The sequence below is a fragment of the Equus przewalskii genome, chromosome 4 (assembly GCF_037783145.1).
Source record: "Equus przewalskii isolate Varuska chromosome 4, EquPr2, whole genome shotgun sequence".
NCBI classification, from domain to species: domain Eukaryota; kingdom Metazoa; phylum Chordata; class Mammalia; order Perissodactyla; family Equidae; genus Equus; species Equus przewalskii.
Genome location: NC_091834.1, coordinates 90,007,988 through 90,025,803, shown reverse-complemented (window position 1 = coordinate 90,025,803; position 17,816 = coordinate 90,007,988).

Below are 17,816 nucleotides of genomic sequence, written 5' to 3'. Positions count from 1 at the left end.
AGAAGGCATCTGGGTTAATCGAGATTTGATGCATGGTCCTGGGGCTGCAGTTTACGCACCCGGTCCTAGCCTCACACACCAGAGGGTCCAGAAGAGTCTGAATATAAAGACACAGAGCAGAAAATACGACACAGCTTAAGGTTAATGATGATTATTAAATCAATGGAGGTATAGGCAATTAATATTTTATGTTTAATAATTAAACCATCAATTATAATCTTTATGAGTTAATGATTAATAGTAACAAGTTCAAGAATGATTTATGGTGATAAATAAATCATACAAAAATTGAAACAATTCGGAAAGAATAACCTCACGTATAAAACTAAAAAGAGGGAGTAAATTTCAAGCTCTGAGCCTCAGCTATAAACAATGACTGAGGAAGGATTTTGCATCCTCAGTGCTTGGCGCAGTCTCTGATATATACTAACTATCCAATAATCTTGTTGAAATGCATGCTAGCAGGATGAGTATGCGATCATTTGGATGACTGACAAGAAATAAGGTGACTTAACAGAGTTGAGAAACCAGACTAAGGTCTCATCTTATTAAAAGTGGAAGCTGAGAGACCAACAATGAAAATGGGAAAGTATTGAAAGCAACCCTAGGGCTTTTAAATCTCCCATTGGCTCAAGTCAGAATTCTTAATCAGGGATAAGGCCATAGGGGACATTCAACATTGTCATGACTTGGCAGGGTACATATAGTGGGTAGAGGACAAGGATGCTGCTGAGCATTCTGCAATGCACAGGACAATGCCCCAGAGCAAAGAATTATCAAGGCCAATATGTCAATAGTACCAGGTTTGGGAAATCCTGGCCTAACTGAATGGAATTCTCTGCTCTTTCTGGAAAACTCCTATCCTTCCTTCGTAATCCAGCTCAGCTATTAACTCTTATCTAGAGCTTACTTGAACTACTCTCCTCCATACCTTTCAAGAGAATTAAGAGCCTCTTCACCTGGGACTTGTGTTGCCAAACACGTTTTATCTGTCTCTAGCACTAAACTTATCACACACCATTCTTATTTGTAATTGTATTTATAGTTGTGTATCACTTGAGCTGAACTAAAATAATAAAGATAGCTACCATGAATTAAGCATTTACTATTTGCAAGACACTTTGCTAAAGCCTTTAGATAATCTCATTTAGTCCTTGCACAAGAAAACGTGAGGTAGATATTATTATCCCCATTTTACAACTGAAGAAAGTGAATGTCAGAGGGGTTAAGAAATAGATAGAAGGTCACACAACTAGAAAGCAGCGGAACGAAGATCCAAATTAGAGGTCCATCCCGCTGTGATATGTGTCCCAAGTACAGAGCTAAGAAGGATTTGGTGGAGAATAGCCATTTTTGCACTTTTGAATCAGAGAAGGTGAAAAGATTCATGGCCAGTCTGTAGACCCACCCAGGAAGATACGCAGGGATAAGGGAAACAGCCCTATTTGTGGGGGCTGACAGCTGCTGCCTCAGGGACACTCAAGCAGAGTGTCCAAAAGGTATAGAAATAATTGATCAAATTCCGAGCAAATCAGAATAGGTAAGTTTAAATGATGTCGTCATTAAATAAATGGATGATATGAAAGGGTGAATAAACACAGGTTTGTGGTCAGGTGTTCTAGCATGTAATTAAAACCCCACAACAGGCAAACTAGGGCATGAAGCTCAGTCTAAAGTGTAGGAAGATAGAATACCTAGGGATGGAAAGCCTGTGCATAGTCTATGACTCAGGAACAGGGTCTAGGAGAGGCTCTGGAAAAAGGGATGCAGGGCCCTGGACCAGGGGAGACACCAGTGCATGCCAATTACAAGAGCAGACCTAATTATATGAGCCAAAGGATGGGTGACAGGAGAGATGGGCAGGCACTGAGTGTGGAAAACAATGGGAGGCCTGATACCAATTTTGAGTGACATATCAGGAAGGGAGAGTAATCAGGAATAGCCTGATAATTAAGCTGAAGAATGTGGGGCTGGAGCCGACTGGATTCAGGTGAGGCCATGCAATGGGAACCGTGAGCAGGGCTGGGCTCCCAGGGGGCTCTAGCTATGCAAGACAGAGGGGATGGTAAAGTCTGGAGCCAGGTCAGGCTGAGGAGAATCTTGCCCCTCAACTGGAAGTGGTGGGATCAGTCTTGGGGTCCAAGTTAGAATCCTCAGGTCATTTAGAAAAAAATATGTATTACAGATAGACAGAGACCATATTATAGACAGAAAAGCATAATCATAGAGCCTGAGAGGGGAAAATAATTAATTAAGTGTGGGAAAATCTTAGCATTTTCCAAAGTATAATGGAAATTTTTGTACTGTTTGAGCAAATTTTCTCAAAATTTAAAATTACTACAAAAACAGTCAAGTCCTCTCATATGTCCTTCCATGTGGGGTAGAGGGCCCCTATATGAATGGGAAAGATGCTGTCCTTTGTAAGTTTCACCCAGGGTAAGCACTTCCTGAGCATCTCACCCAGTAGGTCGACAAGGTTGGTGGCATGGTGACTCAGAGTTGGTCTCACCAACAGAGAGAGCCCCAAATTCTCTCCCTGTGTGCCCATCTCCCCAGGACCACACGGGTAACAGGCTACCATTTCTGTCATAACAACATAGGTTGGGTCCATTAAATTGAGTGATGGACACTGCATTAACCAGAAGGCTAGTTACCAGGGAAAAGCCAAGCTCCCCAGTGGTCCCCAGCAAATAAGCTGTTCTCTAATCTCCGAGCAGGAATCTCGCTCAAAATCTTTTAAAAATTCCCCACTGCGAATTAGCTATGTGTGCTCAGAAAGATGGAAGAGTGTACTCAAATTCCATTCCATGTGACATCAGGGGGCACTTCTCAAGTTAAGAGCCTCTCTCTGTCCACGCATTTATAAGCACAGGGGACTGAGTCTGCCTGTTTTTCATGTGGCCTGAAAACCACACTTGTATTATGACATTAGAGGCAGTTATGGATGCTCTTAAACAATACATTTTCTAATTCTTTCATCCAATGCGTTTCCAGCCAAGTCTAAGTAGAAAGGAGGAAAAGCTGATTACACATAGCCAGTAGCTAGAATCATTTAAGCTAAATTAATAGGGTCTATAAATAACTTTGTCCTTCCATTAAAAAAAAAAAGAAGATTGTGAAGTTAGCTAACAATCAGAGGAATGGCCTTATTTCCCTCATCGGGTTGTCAGAACCTGAAGAAATCTCAAATTAGTTTCAGGGAACATGTGACAACCCAGTGTATGTGCTGCATGCAGAGTGGATGAAATAAAGGCCGGTTAACTAAAATTCTGATACAACCCATTTACTGACACACTTGTCAGTCCTTCTTTCATTAACTACTAATACTGCATTATTTAGTTTTAATGTGATTTTTTTTAACGAGTGGATTTTAGGCTTTGTGTGTTGAAGCCATTGATTTTTCTACTTTGAATAATTTGTAAACCCTAAAGTAAAGAGGATCTCAGGATTTCTCACGGAACTTTCAGAAAAAGACATCAGATGTCCTTGAATCTGACACCATAGGTTGATTTTAAGAGGCACCATTATTTTGTGTAGCAACCAGAAAGAAAAACATTGCCAGTTAAACCTGGACACAATACGTTCTTATCACTGAACTGCATCATGAGGAAGCTCTTTTAGATGTATTTCACACAGATATTTATCCTATATTACTGTTGTACATACATATAAATAAAGCATACGTGATATATATTGGTTAATGGATGTTCCTAAAACTTCTTCGTGTTCGGAGTCTGAGTCTTTTGTGACTACTTTTGAACTCAGAGTTGCTAATGGCCAGTGTTTCCATTCAGTGTTGCTGATGCAGTATTTCTTAAAAGAATCTACAAAAGAACTCAAATCCTTTGGTGCTAAACACTAAGTAATCGCAAAGCTACAGGTCCCACTCTCCCTGCAACCACTTGGTTCCTAGGGGTTAAAAGGGTGTTCTGCAGTTTTCTCCGGGATTTTCTTCCAAGCAGCTGTCGGTCAGTCTGCAACATTGGATGATGATGCTTTTGCTGTTTTCATAGCTTTGTTGTTGTTAATGCTGCGGAGTGGATTCTGACTGCTACCAACCGTGTACAGCAGAGTGGAACCCTGCCCGGTCTTTTTGCACCATCCTCCCACCTTCTGGCACTGTATCAGACAATGCTCCACGGCTATTCACAGGGTTTTCATGGCCAATCTTCTCAGAAACGGGTGGCTAGGTCTTTCTTCCTAGTCGGTCTTAGTCTGGAAGCTCTGCTGAAACCTGTCCACCATGGGTGACCCTGTTGGTATTTGAAATACTGGTGGCATAGCTTTCAGCGTCACAGCAACATGCAGCCGCTGCAGTCTGACAACCGACAGGTGGGTGGTGTTGTTCCTAGACCAGGAAAGTTACCTGGGCTGCAGCAGTGACAGCACCAAATCTTAACTGCTAGATCACAACTTAGACAATGACAAACGATCAACTATGGCCTGGCCATCAGCAATTGCTCGATGCTATTGATTATAAAACGCAATCTAACAAAGAGATGTTGAAATTTGCACCTTAGAACCAATCAAATACAGTATGTGGTCCCTGAACTAGCTGAGCTGGAAATTTATTTACTAAATTGAGAACACCCTCTCTTCTCAATTTTCACCTCAACTGAGAATTGAAACTCAGTATTTTTCTATATAGGCTTCTCAGTAGACATCTTGAATTGTTTCTAGGTTCTTCTCAGGGAGCTTCCATCCCCATAATCATCATCTGAAATTTGAAGAAGATACTGATTCATTTGAGTAAATCTTAGCTACCTGTGGATAATTTAGAGTGTAGCAGTAGGAAGTGTATTAAGATATCTTTCTAGCGTGTGGTAAGGTATAGAAGGGAGAATGAGTTTGATAGTGTGAGCAGATGACCAGAGTAAGTTTGGTTAATGACCTCTCAGCCCTCCACCCTCAAGAGATCAGGCACCTGCCTGAGGTGCTCAATGGAGGCGCAGGGAACAACAAATGCCATGGTAGGCACAAAGGAAGGAGACACAGGAGAAATTGGACAGTACACTAAACAAAGTCTGCTTCACTTATTCCTTCAGCCAATCAGACAACAAATATTTATAGAACCTCTAATAAATGCAAAATGCAAGCTTTGGTGCTTCTTCCAATTTTCACCCACACTCATCTTGCATCAAAGACCCAGATGGTTGTCCCACGATTTCATGAGAACTGTTCTTTCTTCCAAATCTTATTCTTTAATGTTTTAAGGGTAGAAAGGCTAAAATAGAATGTGATCAAATATTTTCCCCCATCCCTTACCTACATGAACAAACATTTCTTAGGGCAAATCACTGTATCAGAATGCACAGCGTACCCATGTTTATTCAGTTCTAGCTTTAAAATTCTTTAAAATCAGGATTTTTTGAGAATGTTAGTGGCATTGTAAGCTTTCCACCAAATTAAATTTGCATCACAATACATTTCAGATTTTCTACTACAGGACAAATGCAGCTTATATTAAAGGGAATCAAGGTTATTCATCCAAACAGCCGAAAATTGCCCTGGTTTAACTCTGAAAGACTTTGATGGGTATCCTTTTATTTATTTATTTCTTCTAGCAATGACCCAGCATTGAAAAAATTAGGCACTTTGTTATTTTTCCTTTGCCAGCCCAGAAACTAGGTTACTGCTTCACAAATTCCAAATCAGAAATACCCACTGATTTTTTTAAAGAAATGCTTCTTGCCTCCCTTCACTGTAGTTGTATAGATCACTGGTGCTGTGCCGGATGTAGGCCACCTCTATACCCTGCTGAACAAATGATTAGACACAGCATAGGGTGTGTCGAGTTTGCTGTAAAGTGAGCCCTTGCTCACAGTGCCAGTCAAGAGCCTGTGGTTTATCTGTTTTCCTGCACTCTAGTCACTTGGTATTAACTTGTTAAGGCCTGTATTCACGTCACTTCATTGATTTGGGCCCTGGTCAGATTCTCCTGCTCACTGCCTGCTTGGCTCATTGGTGGTTGACAAACAGGTCCTTCTCAGCTCCTGGGTTATCTCTTTGAAGTCATCTCCACATAACTTCTCACAAAATCATTTCTTGCCTTGAAGTCCTTTATGTTTTGCCCTGTGATGTTGAAGCAACCTAAAATAGTTAAATTGGCTCTTGGTCTGTTTATTTGTCTTTGAAGCAATATTTAAAAGCTCCATCTGCACTTGCAATTTGAAATTTTAAAACACCCCACGAGCAGTCATTGGTTTTTATTTCTTTAGGTTCCTTATTTCAACTGTAGTCAATGCAGAAACTGGAGGATAGAATCTCTGATTGGCTGAGGAGGCTGAAATTGGAGCAGGAATGTGGATGGTTCCACTGAGAAGCAGTCACTGGATATGCGCTTGGTGATTCACATACTCAGAGCATGCACCAACTTGGAAGAGGTTTGGATGCCAGCTTGTATGGACTTTGGAAAGCTAGGGTTGACCCCTCAGTGAAGTGATGGAATCCCGACAAGGTAATTGATGCAAGTAGTCCAATCATTCCAAGCCATTTTTATAGCAAAGATAAGACAGGATATATTTCCTGAGCTGTTTAAAAACTAGCAAATCAACACAGGTATGTTAATCTTTGACCAATATCCACATATACAAAGTAGTCCTGATGTATGTTAATTACAATCCCATTAACCTAGGGAATCTATTAAATGAGATTATGGAGTTCTTGACAAGTGTTCTTACCCAGCAGTTTTTTGCAGCAATCATCCTGTTCATTTGATACCAGAGAGATGTCTGGACAAAGGTACTTGAGACCACATCCTAAGGATTATTTGCCAACTGCTGAGTTCTGTGTGCAAAGGCTTATAGTCAAGAAATTAAATTCCTCTGACAAAAGAGAAGAAATAAAAATGCTCCTAGAGTAAATACTCACACTGAAAACTCATATCTAAATCCTGCAAGCTGGCTAAGTTCTAATCTTATCCTCTTCTACTACCTATACCGCTCTTTAAAGTGGGGCGGGGGGGCATTTATTATTTTAGTTTATGTGCAAACTGTAATCCCAATATGAAATCAAGTAAAGCCATTTAAAAATCAAAGTTAATGTTAACAAGATGATCTATTTTGCCCCTCCAATAGAAACTAATGAATCATTGTGAATTTATTGTTGTAGACAGTGGCTGCTGGCAATTATACTGATGAGCAAAAATCCTCACAAGTGGGTACTTTAAAGCAATTATTTTCCATTTGGTTCTAAAAAAGCCTCTGAGTACAACTAAGCTTTGATTACCTGGCATCTGAAAATATACATTCTCGCAGGGGTATTTGTGATGATTATTTTAGTGGAAAGAAAGTAAACAGCACCTATTTGTGAAAGCTCAGTTGTGATCCTCTTTAAAAGCTTAAAATATGAATTGTGCAAAAGATGGAGCTCTGACTTAATAGACTAAAACATTATTACAATATGTTCCCAACTGGAAAGGGTCGAGAACTTACTGGGTTCCTGAGGATCAAAAGCTGTTGGAACAAACTTCTTCAAAGTCAAAAGCCAATGTCATTTTTACCAACAGACTCTCCAATCCCAAGCCTAAACCTTATTCCTCCATTTTTTCTTGGCCCCAGGTTCCTGAAGAATGCTGTATCAAAGAATGAGCGATGGTACAGAGCTCACCTGGTACCACATGGATTCCTTCAAGAGAGGGAAGCCAGAGGTCATCCAAAGAGGAAATCAGGTGGAGAGAATGTTCGATTTCTTTTTCAGGTATAGAAAGATTGGGGGTTCTTATAAAGGGGTATTATGCCCCTTTCTGTCTAATTCAAGTTTATTGGTACACAGTGGAAGTCAAAAGGCCACATTTAAAAAAGAGTGAGGAATATGGACCAACCCAAGGTTAAAGACCGTAAGAAACAATTGTTCAAATTTGTAATCTCAGCTCATAATTCCAGGTCTGGAGATGATGGGCACAAATACGGATGGATATAATCAACTTTTTCACTTGTCTCAGGCATAATTATTCCCCAAATGAAGGAAATATTAACGAAAATGCAGTTGATGCACTTTCAAAGGCTGAGACGAAGACAAGAAAAGGGGAGGTGTACTGGGTTGTGTAACCTGAAGTTACCAAAACCAGAATCATTTTCACAGCCATTTACATTTACCGGGCCCATTACAGTTTAACAAAGTGCCAACAAACCTGTGTGGACTGTGATGTTGGCCCTACAAAAGGAGTCACTTGCCCAAGTTTCCACAACTAACAGATCACAGAGCTTGGGGTAACTGCTGAGTGTTTGTCTGTGTTTTGTTCTCAATATGAAAATAATACATGTTCATCTTGGAGAAAGCAGAAGGTAGAAAAAGCATTCAAACTATTTAAAAATCATAACCCCAATTCCTACAGAAATTGTTACAATGTTATCACAATTTCTTGATTTTTGTACATATTGCTTTGCCTACTTGATACCATTTTGTATTCTGTTTTAAAATTTTATCATAAGCATTTTCCATATCCTGAAAAAACTACACATGAATGTCATATTTAACGTCTGCACATTATTTCAAATCTACTATTTCTTACTTTGCAGTCCCCTATGGTTGAGCATTTAGAAAGTCTTAATTTTTTTGCTGTTATAAATTACCTTACAAAAACATCAAAAATTGAATTTCTGGCCCTAAGATATGAGTATCTTTAAAACTCTTTACTCATATTCCCAAATTACCTCCTGGAAGGTTTGAAGCAATTTGCACTTTCAGCTGTGTCTGGAGTGCCCACTTCATGACACTTGCCAACATTGGGTATTCCCTTTAAAAACATCTTTGTGTATTTAATTAATACAATTGATATCTCATTTTTACTTGTAAACTTTCATTACAAAATAAGCCAAATACTTTCCCAGTGTTTACTAAGTATTTGTATTGTCTCTCAGGTGAAGTAAACATGCATGGTCTTTGCACATTCATTTATTGGATTCTCAGGGTTTCTCTCATGCATTTTTAAGACCACGTTTGCCGCGTTTAGTGTTAGAACACTAGCACCGTATGGGACCAAAGAAAAATTAGTTGAATTATTTCTTTATAAATCAATATTATTAAGCATTTGCATATTTGTTGTAATGGTTCTTCTTTGCCATCTTTTAATTTAATGTGCACAGTTTAAACTCTTGAAAGTAGTTGAATCTCTGTCATTTTTTTGCAAATTCTTCCATTTGGTTTAAGGATAGAAAGTCCAGCCCAGTGTAAAGCTCAGATAGACAAACTCTCAGAGTTTCCTTCTAGGCATTTGATAGCTTAATATTTATAAGTAAAATATGACCTCAATTTATTTTAATATGGGATAAGAACTGAAGACAACATTTTTGTTTAAAAGTAAATGACCTAAACCCCACTTATTAAATAACCCTTCCCTTCCTCAAAGATTTTTTAATAGATCATTTCTATATACTTAATTCAAATATGTATTAAAGACTTTTTTTGGTATTGTTCTGTTCATTATCATTCTGAAGATGCTTATGATTGTATCACATCGAGGAATACGTTATAGCTTTGTACTAATATCTTGCAGGAAAAATTTAACTCATTAATCATCTTTTTCACATTAAATAATATATTTTTATCTGTATATTTCCCCACATAAGTTTAAAATATATTTTAATAATAAAGGTAACGATTTTTACTAGAGGAATACAGGTACGTATTTCTTTTTAAAAAAAGGAAAACAACGAATATACACAACTATCCCCTAATTCACCCTTCCCAACCCTATTCGTGGTCACTGCAAGAAATTAGATTTCACTCTTCTAATGGTTTTTGTTTTTAATACATCTGGTAACATGAAGACTCTATAATGCATTTAGGCTAATATATTTTTTAATTTATCTATTTCAAACATTATCTACTTCCAACTAAACAAGATAGGATTCAACTATATAGCTCTGTAAATCCCTCCCTTTTTCTTTCTACTATTGCAATTCATCTCTTTGTTACCTTTGTAACTTTAAATCATGTATTTTAATATTTATTTCTTGTTCAAAGATCTATAGATTTTGTTTGGATTCCTTATGTTCACGGTAAAGGTTGTGTGCCCCTATCTATTTCACCACCTATCTTCCCTCCTACTACTTCCCAACTTCTTTCATCTGCACGTTTATGTTACACTGCCTAGTTTGATAAAACGTGTGTTCTTTTTGTGCAAACGTGCTTGCATAGACTTTCACTAACTTACAGTGTGATTCCAAAAGACTCAGTAACTATGACTTTTCCAACAGTTCTTCCCCTTCCCCGGATAAAAAGTCAAGTGGAATGTTTCACGGAGGAGCTTTCACTCAATAAAACGATATAGTGAGTCCTCTCTCACTAGGGAAAGTGACCTCAACAGGACCCCTTAACTAATATGTGTACCCTGTATTTAGGGAGATCTAGCGGGCTGGCGTCTGACTTCTATGTAGAAATTCTAAAGAGGGAGAGATGGGTTTGCTGGATGCTTTGATGGAGGAACAAATGAGATTTGGCTCTGCTGGGATTGGCCAGCATTCTCAGAGTTTGTTGAGATCTGACTACATCCTGTGGAAAAGCAAGAGAGAGAAAGAGGGAATGAATCAGATATTGTTTGATGCAAAGGGTCTAAGGAAGAATCAAGTAACCAACGGAAATAGAGATGCATTTGTCCTTCTCCAGAGAACTTCAGCTAAGGGAGCCCCAGTGATGGAGAGAGCCTCTGAAGCACCCATAGAAACGTATCCCACAAGAGAAAAAGTGAGCTTTCATCACTTGCCACGTCTAGAGAGCATGGGAGCCAGATCACGACCCCACCAGAAGGAAGCGTCTTACCCTTTCCTCCTCTCTCTCCTCTTTTCTGATCTTTGAGAGGTAGAAATTGGTTCTCAAGATAAGGGAGAAAAACTGCATTAGGAGAAGAAAGATAAGAAGACTTAACAATTAAGACAAAAAGGAATTCTGAATATTATATGAAATTGGACTTTTAAATACTGAGTCTATGTATTGTGATTGATAGTGACACAAAAACTCTCTGCATTCCAAAAAAGTGACCATAACCTGCCAGATTTTTCATCCAGAAAGGGGAAGAACTAACTCTAAAGATCAATTTCAATGGAAAAAGAAAGAAAAAAAGTCATTTTATGATTACTTTGTATAACTTTTGCTTGTTTAAAGCAATGATTACTTAAGGGTTAAAACTCAGATTAGAGGTTGGAGTAAATAACTTTTCAAACCAATTTCAAACCTACAGTTCTGTTTCCCATTTTTAAATTTATCCTTTGTTGGTATCTATTATTTCAAGCATACATAAAGGACTTTATAGAAGAAATAAATGTAATTTTGAAAGGTAGTATGTAAATATATTTTTAATTGAATCATAATTTCTTCCTCAGTTTCCATTAAAATTAATTTAGCTTCATGTCTAATATTTTTCAGATAACCAAGTATCCCAAGTTTCTACATCTTTTGAAAAAAATATTGAGTCACATAAAAACCAATACTAGAAATTTACTAGAGAAGCTATTTTTTTTTAAATCCTCATTGCGTTTCCATTTTGGTACAAATATTTAGCTCTACTTCTTTCTTTCATAATCTTTTATAAAAGAATTTATATAAAGACTTTTGAATGCACATATAATTGCCTATATGCATTATTTATCCCAACCAATAGAGTATACAAGAAAGTGTATGATATGTGTAACTGTGACTTGCTAAGTATCACTAGTGACTCAATGACCATTTGTTGACTGGAGTCACCGTGGCAGTAAAATGACCATCAAAAATGCCACTTTCATTTAATGCTTCTATAGTTAAAGAATCATTATCCTCTGGCCCTCTGAACAGCCCTTTCCTATTCAACCCTTATCAGTCTGCTTCTACTTTTCAAAAGGGATTTAAGACACCTTAAAATAAAATGCATGTATACAACAAAGTTCTGGAGAAAAATATCATATCAAAGATGTCAGGAGGAGTAGAAGAAAGCGAAAATGATAAGCATCGGGTTTGACATAATTATTGTGATTGCCTATTCAATTTTCCTCTGTGTTTCCTCAGAGGCAAGAAAATCAATACTTTGAATACTTCTAGTTATTTGTTTGATGAAAGCAAACCAGTTTTAAGAGAGAAAAAGAGTCAGAGACAGAAAGTCAGAAAGAGAGATATGGAGAAAATGGACACATATATTTCTTCCCTGGTTATACATTCTAAACAGACTTAGCAAATGAGACTATTTGCAGACAATAATAAGCAATGTGCCTTTGACCAAAATTATCTACCAAATACAAACAAAACTAAAGATATAATATTTAAATTTAATTTAGTGAAAGTGGTTGTTCAGAGGATAAGTTAATATGAAACCATTATGTAATTTTCTACTGCTCTGCCCTGATTCAAGGATAGAGATGAGGGTTACCTAGAGAACTGAGTGGATACCATGTTTCTTAGACTATTTTGCTTAGTAAGGTTTTGAACAAGAGTTGGTTGGCAGATGGTTTGAAGTCAAGCACTCCAGAAAGAGTCTAGAGAAGCAGGATTATTTGTTATAGGAGAGCCATATGTTCAATACCACATTGATGAGTTGGGCAATGCTAATGCAACTTGTCCACAGACCATGCCTTGAGAGACATGGCCCAGGCAGTAAGCGTCCACGATAAGTATTCATAAATGGAAGTTCTACCCTCTTCCATGTGTCTCAAAAAATATATTGATTTCTTTCTAAGCTCTAAGTCAATAAAGCTGCATTAGTCTGACAACAAGGACATATGTTTCCAACACCATCCTGTGAAAAGGCTTGTCACTTCAAGTTTCTCAAAATGAAAAATCTTTCCAGAAGCAAGTTTATGTCTATTCAAACTTTGAAAGTATAAGCATAAATTATGAATATTTTTCAAGTGTGCTGTTCTTTCTCTAAGTTAAATAAAGGCTCCTAGCTCCTTGGTATTTCAGTATTTCAAAGCTTTTAAAGTCAAACTCCCAATGTAACCTACTTTATTAAAAAAAAATCATTTGTTTTGAAGTGTTGTGCTCATGCTAATGTATTTTAAAAATCAATTAAACTTAATCTAAACATCTCAAGAGAGAGGAAGGTTTACTCCCTTTTCATCTAAAACCACAGACACAAAGCCCTTAGTAAATGCATTTTCATGCTGTGCTGGGAATATCTAATGTCCAGTCAAACTGCTTAAATGTCACCCAGCAAAGTGCAAATCCAGCATGTAGTTCGGAGGAACAAATGTTTGAAAGTCTAATACACCCAGATTAATGGTAAGCCATAGTTATATACAATGATGCTATTATGCCAAGAAAGGATGCTAGCCAGATGAACTGGGAGAAGAACATGGAAAACGATTGGAGAGTTTCTTGGCTAAGAATGGAATGTACAACCTATTAGGACTCTCTTTAAGAAATTAATCAAAGTCCAGAAAAGTGTTTTACACTAAACTCTGAAAGGAGGTCACAATCATGTTTTGACAGCTGAATAAGAACCAAACAAAACCAAATTGTTTACTAGCTCTAACACTCCCTCAGCTGTCTAAATAGTCTCAATATGGACAGAAGAATAAAAATGCAAGCTCACCAAACAGGGTCATCCTAACAAATGAACACAATCAGATCAATTGGATCTGTTAAGCATTTCACTTTACTACAGTCAAAATCTCCCTGAAAGCATAAAGTCATTTCTCCCTAGTAAATCTCTTTTCTGACCGTCTTTCCTTCTGTAGCCTGACTTAAATATCTGAGTCATCTTTTGCAAATCTATGCCCCACTTAATGAATTCCTAAGCAGATGCTGAATCCCTATTCAATGCAATATATACTAAGGAAGAATCAAAATTCATTATAAGGCACAAGAAATGCTACTATGTAAAGCAAAATGCATAAGCATATGGAAAAGTTAACAGACTGGAATTAAACATACAAAAAATTAATAATTGTTATAATCTAGGATTATAGGGTAGCTTTTTCTTTATATCCCAAAAAATTCTATAATGAGAATTTATTGATTTCGTATAAAAGAGAATATCTTAAAGATCATCTTACAATGTAGTTGGGAGTAGAAAAACAAAAATGCTCAAAGTGAGTCAAGAAAAAATTCAAAAGTAGCATCTCAACACATGAAAAAGAATATGCTACAAAAGAAATTCAAAACTGTTAAGTAGGAAACAACTAAAGGGCTGAAATTGGTTCAGGGTGGCTTCCTGAAGGAAGTGACTTTCTGCAATGTGGGAACAAAGTTATCCTGCAGCAGAGCGTGACAAATTTGTGAGGATACCAGAGAAGCTGGAGCAGATGTAGTATGAGTTTGTAAGGATGCTGAGTCTGCAAGAGAGAAGACAATTGTCTACACATTGCAAGAATATGTAGAGGGGAAAATGACATTTTGTTCAAAGGCAGTTGGGTGGCAGGAAAAGCTTTGTGCTAGGAAGTAAATGACCTGGATTTTTGTGCTAGTCCTGTCACTTTCATGGCTTTGGGTACTTAAATTCTCAGAGTCTCAATTTCCTCATCTGAAAAATGACAACGGCAATTATACATAGCCTCCCTTTGTTATCATAAATGTCAAATGATATGATAGTTCTGAAGATGAGAATGTAAAGTGCTACTTGTGTGAAAAAGGTTTATATGAAGAACATGTTAATACGCATCAGTCAAAATCTCCCCGTGGCCCAGTCCCCACCTCTAGACTCTCCATACACTCTCCTAAATGAACCTCATTCTTACCCATGGCTTCAATCACCATCTACATCCCGATGGCTCTCAAGTCAATATTTCTAACTCAGATCTGACTACTTATTAGATATTTCAACATGATGCTCCAAGGGCACTTAACATCAACATGTCAAGAGCTGCACTTACTCTCCTTCCTCTAAACTCTCCATACCTGGAATAATCCATCTGAGTGAAATGCAAGGTCGACACGATCCCTGTCTTGGATCAGTTTCCACAGAAGCAGAATCTGAGATGAATATTCATGTGCAGTCGCAGAGACAAGGATCTACACCCAGGAGAAAGCTCTAAGGGAATAAGAGAAAGAAGAATGGGAGAAAGAGGAAACCAAGCAATAGTGTGATTTCAGCAAAAGTTCCAGCCTCGGCCTGAGCCTGCAGGGGAACTCTGGAGTGTCTACTATATCTCTCAGTTTGTGCCACTCAAGGCAAGGGAGCTGAGCTTTCAGCTTCCTGTGCAGTGGGTCTTTGGCTAAAAGCTGTCTTGGGGTTGGGCTGGGGAAACATAAGCTCCCAGGTACTTCCAACTCTCTGCACATGTGAGTAAAGTGGCTCCAGGAGCTGTCGAGTTGTCTTGCAAAGACACAAAAGAACACACAAGACTGGGAAGGGATGCAGAGATCTGCGAGGATGGAGGACAGTTAGTGTTAGCATCCTCTGAAATACCCAGCCCAAAGCCTATGAGGCACCTGGAGTCCTCACTATCATTCATCTTGTGCGTTTTGTTGGTCATTAATTCCTATAGAGATCCAGGATTTCTCTCAAATTGATTCTGACCACTCCTTTGCTAGACTTTGAGCCCGCATCACTTCTAGCTTGAACAAGTAGAATGGCCTCCTTCCTGTCACTATGCCTCCTCTCAAAGCCTCCACTGAACTCAACTGTGAAACCAGCCTCCAAAGGACAGGCAGAGTGATATTCAAAACTCCTAAAGAAATAGACTTGATTTGTCACTCCCCTATTTAAAATCTTTAAATATCTCCCTGTAATTTGTAAGATGACATGAAAACTTCTTAGCTTTACACACCTAGCCATTCGTGCTTTGGCCTACAATTATCTCACCTGCTCAGCAGTTCTCAAACCTTCAGGTCTCAGGACCACTTGCACTCTAAAAAATTGTGGAACACTTCAAAGGGCTTTGGATTGTGTGGGTTAGAACTACTAATATTTAATGTATTCAAAATTAAAACTGAGAAAAATTAAAACATGTATTTATTTAATTTTATATTACATGTCAAGATGGAGACCTTCCTTGGTGCAAAACCCACAAATACTTGGCTCAGAAGATACAAAGATGGATGCCCCTGGATCCACCTTCACTAGAACCGGCTCCTCAATCCCTGTACCTCCATGGGGGGTAGGATTATGCATGCTTCCTCCACTCCTCTCCCTCTTTCTGGAGCAGGAACATGTGCAGATCTGGGAGGCTGACATACTTCCCAAAGCACACAAGCTTGTATCAAGGCCTCTTACACCAATCATATTTCCATAGACCTCTTCCAATTCATGACCCCTGAATCAGCACATTACATTTTTTTATTTAATTATACCTCTGCTCCTAGTCAAATCACTCCATCATCACTTCTTAGATGTTATCCCTAATGCCCTAGATTTCCAGTCTGACTTATCTCTGTGTTCTCCCCTGCGACCCCCATCTCAGAGACTCTATTAGCAACCTGTGCATGCTTCTTTCAAAGCATGGAGAATTTTTACCCTAATGATCAATTAACTTGTTTATTCTTCCCCCTCCTTTCTTTAGTTCTTTGAGGCCAGACACTGCGGCTTAATTGAGTTTTTATTCTCCTATGTGCCAACCCACCCCTATATGTGGCAAGTAGGAGGTAGTTGACAAATATTTGTTGATAAATGCTTGCTAAATGTTTGTTGATAAACATTACATAGTAGTATGTCAGATTGGAATCAATACTGTAGAAAGGGTTAAGTTGTAAAAGAAATTGAGAAGGAAGTAGGAAGCACTTCAACAAGTAATGCTTGTCTATTGAAAAAGGGGTAAACCAGAAGAAGGGAAACCAGTTAAAAGACAAATGAAATAGTATATGCAAGAAACGTTACAGGCCTAAAGAAGGTTAGTAAAAATGGAGAGTAGGCAAAATAACTGAGACGGACCTAGGAGGTGGATTAGACAGGACTTTGTTCTCAAATGTGGTAGTTAAGAGATAAAAGAATGAAGACTTATGCAAGTCTTCAAGATAGTAAAAATGAGGTACTATTCGGTCATGAATTTTTTGGTTATTAGAAGGAACACAAGCATTTGAGAGCTTGATTTGGAATCTGGTTCTCCCATTTAGATACTATGTAATATTGGGGAAATTGCTTAAACTATCTTATAATTTTTTTCATTAAAAAATGTAAAATTTATAACTAAATCTCATAAGCTGTTGTGAAACTAGACTATATAAAAAACAGCTATCACAGTGCCTGACATCAAATAAATTTTCCTTTCTTGTCCACTTACTGTTTGTTGTTTTGCCCTATTTAATTTTTTGCATTTTCTTTGATGTCTGCATGTTTTTGAGCTGAGATGGAGCACACGGTGGAGAATAATATTAGAAACCTGAACCTATACGATAAATGGCAAATGATGAGTGACTTTCAGAAATACTTGATGGTGCATTTAGATGGACAAAAATAAAATAAAATGAGGGGCTTTGCTAAATTATGGGTGACCATATGCCTCCAATCCTTTATTATATATTCTCACCTTCTCTTTTCTCCTCTGCGTAAGACCTGCTTGCATTTCAAATTGGACCATGAATTATGCATTGAGGTGAAGACCCTGGCTACTTCAAGGAAACAGCAGAGTTGCACTTCCAGACACTAATGAGGAAGAGATTGCTTTTTTTTATTGGTTTGTTGCTTTTTTCCCCTAAAGCTCAGAGTAATGCTCAAGTACTAAAAGGAGTATGCCATCCTCCAAAACAGTATCATTCCGTTGCACTCCCCATAGGCTCTATCTGGCCCCCTGTGAATCACTTACAATTGGCCATCCTTCTTACATCTCAACAGTAGAAAATAACCCATAGGGCTACCTAACCATGTTGTCTGTCCTTTCCCAACTCTCGTTTCTCTCTCCTTCATTCTGTCTTCTCTCACCCACTCATTTATTCTCCCACCCCTACCAAAATATCTACCTATCCACTCT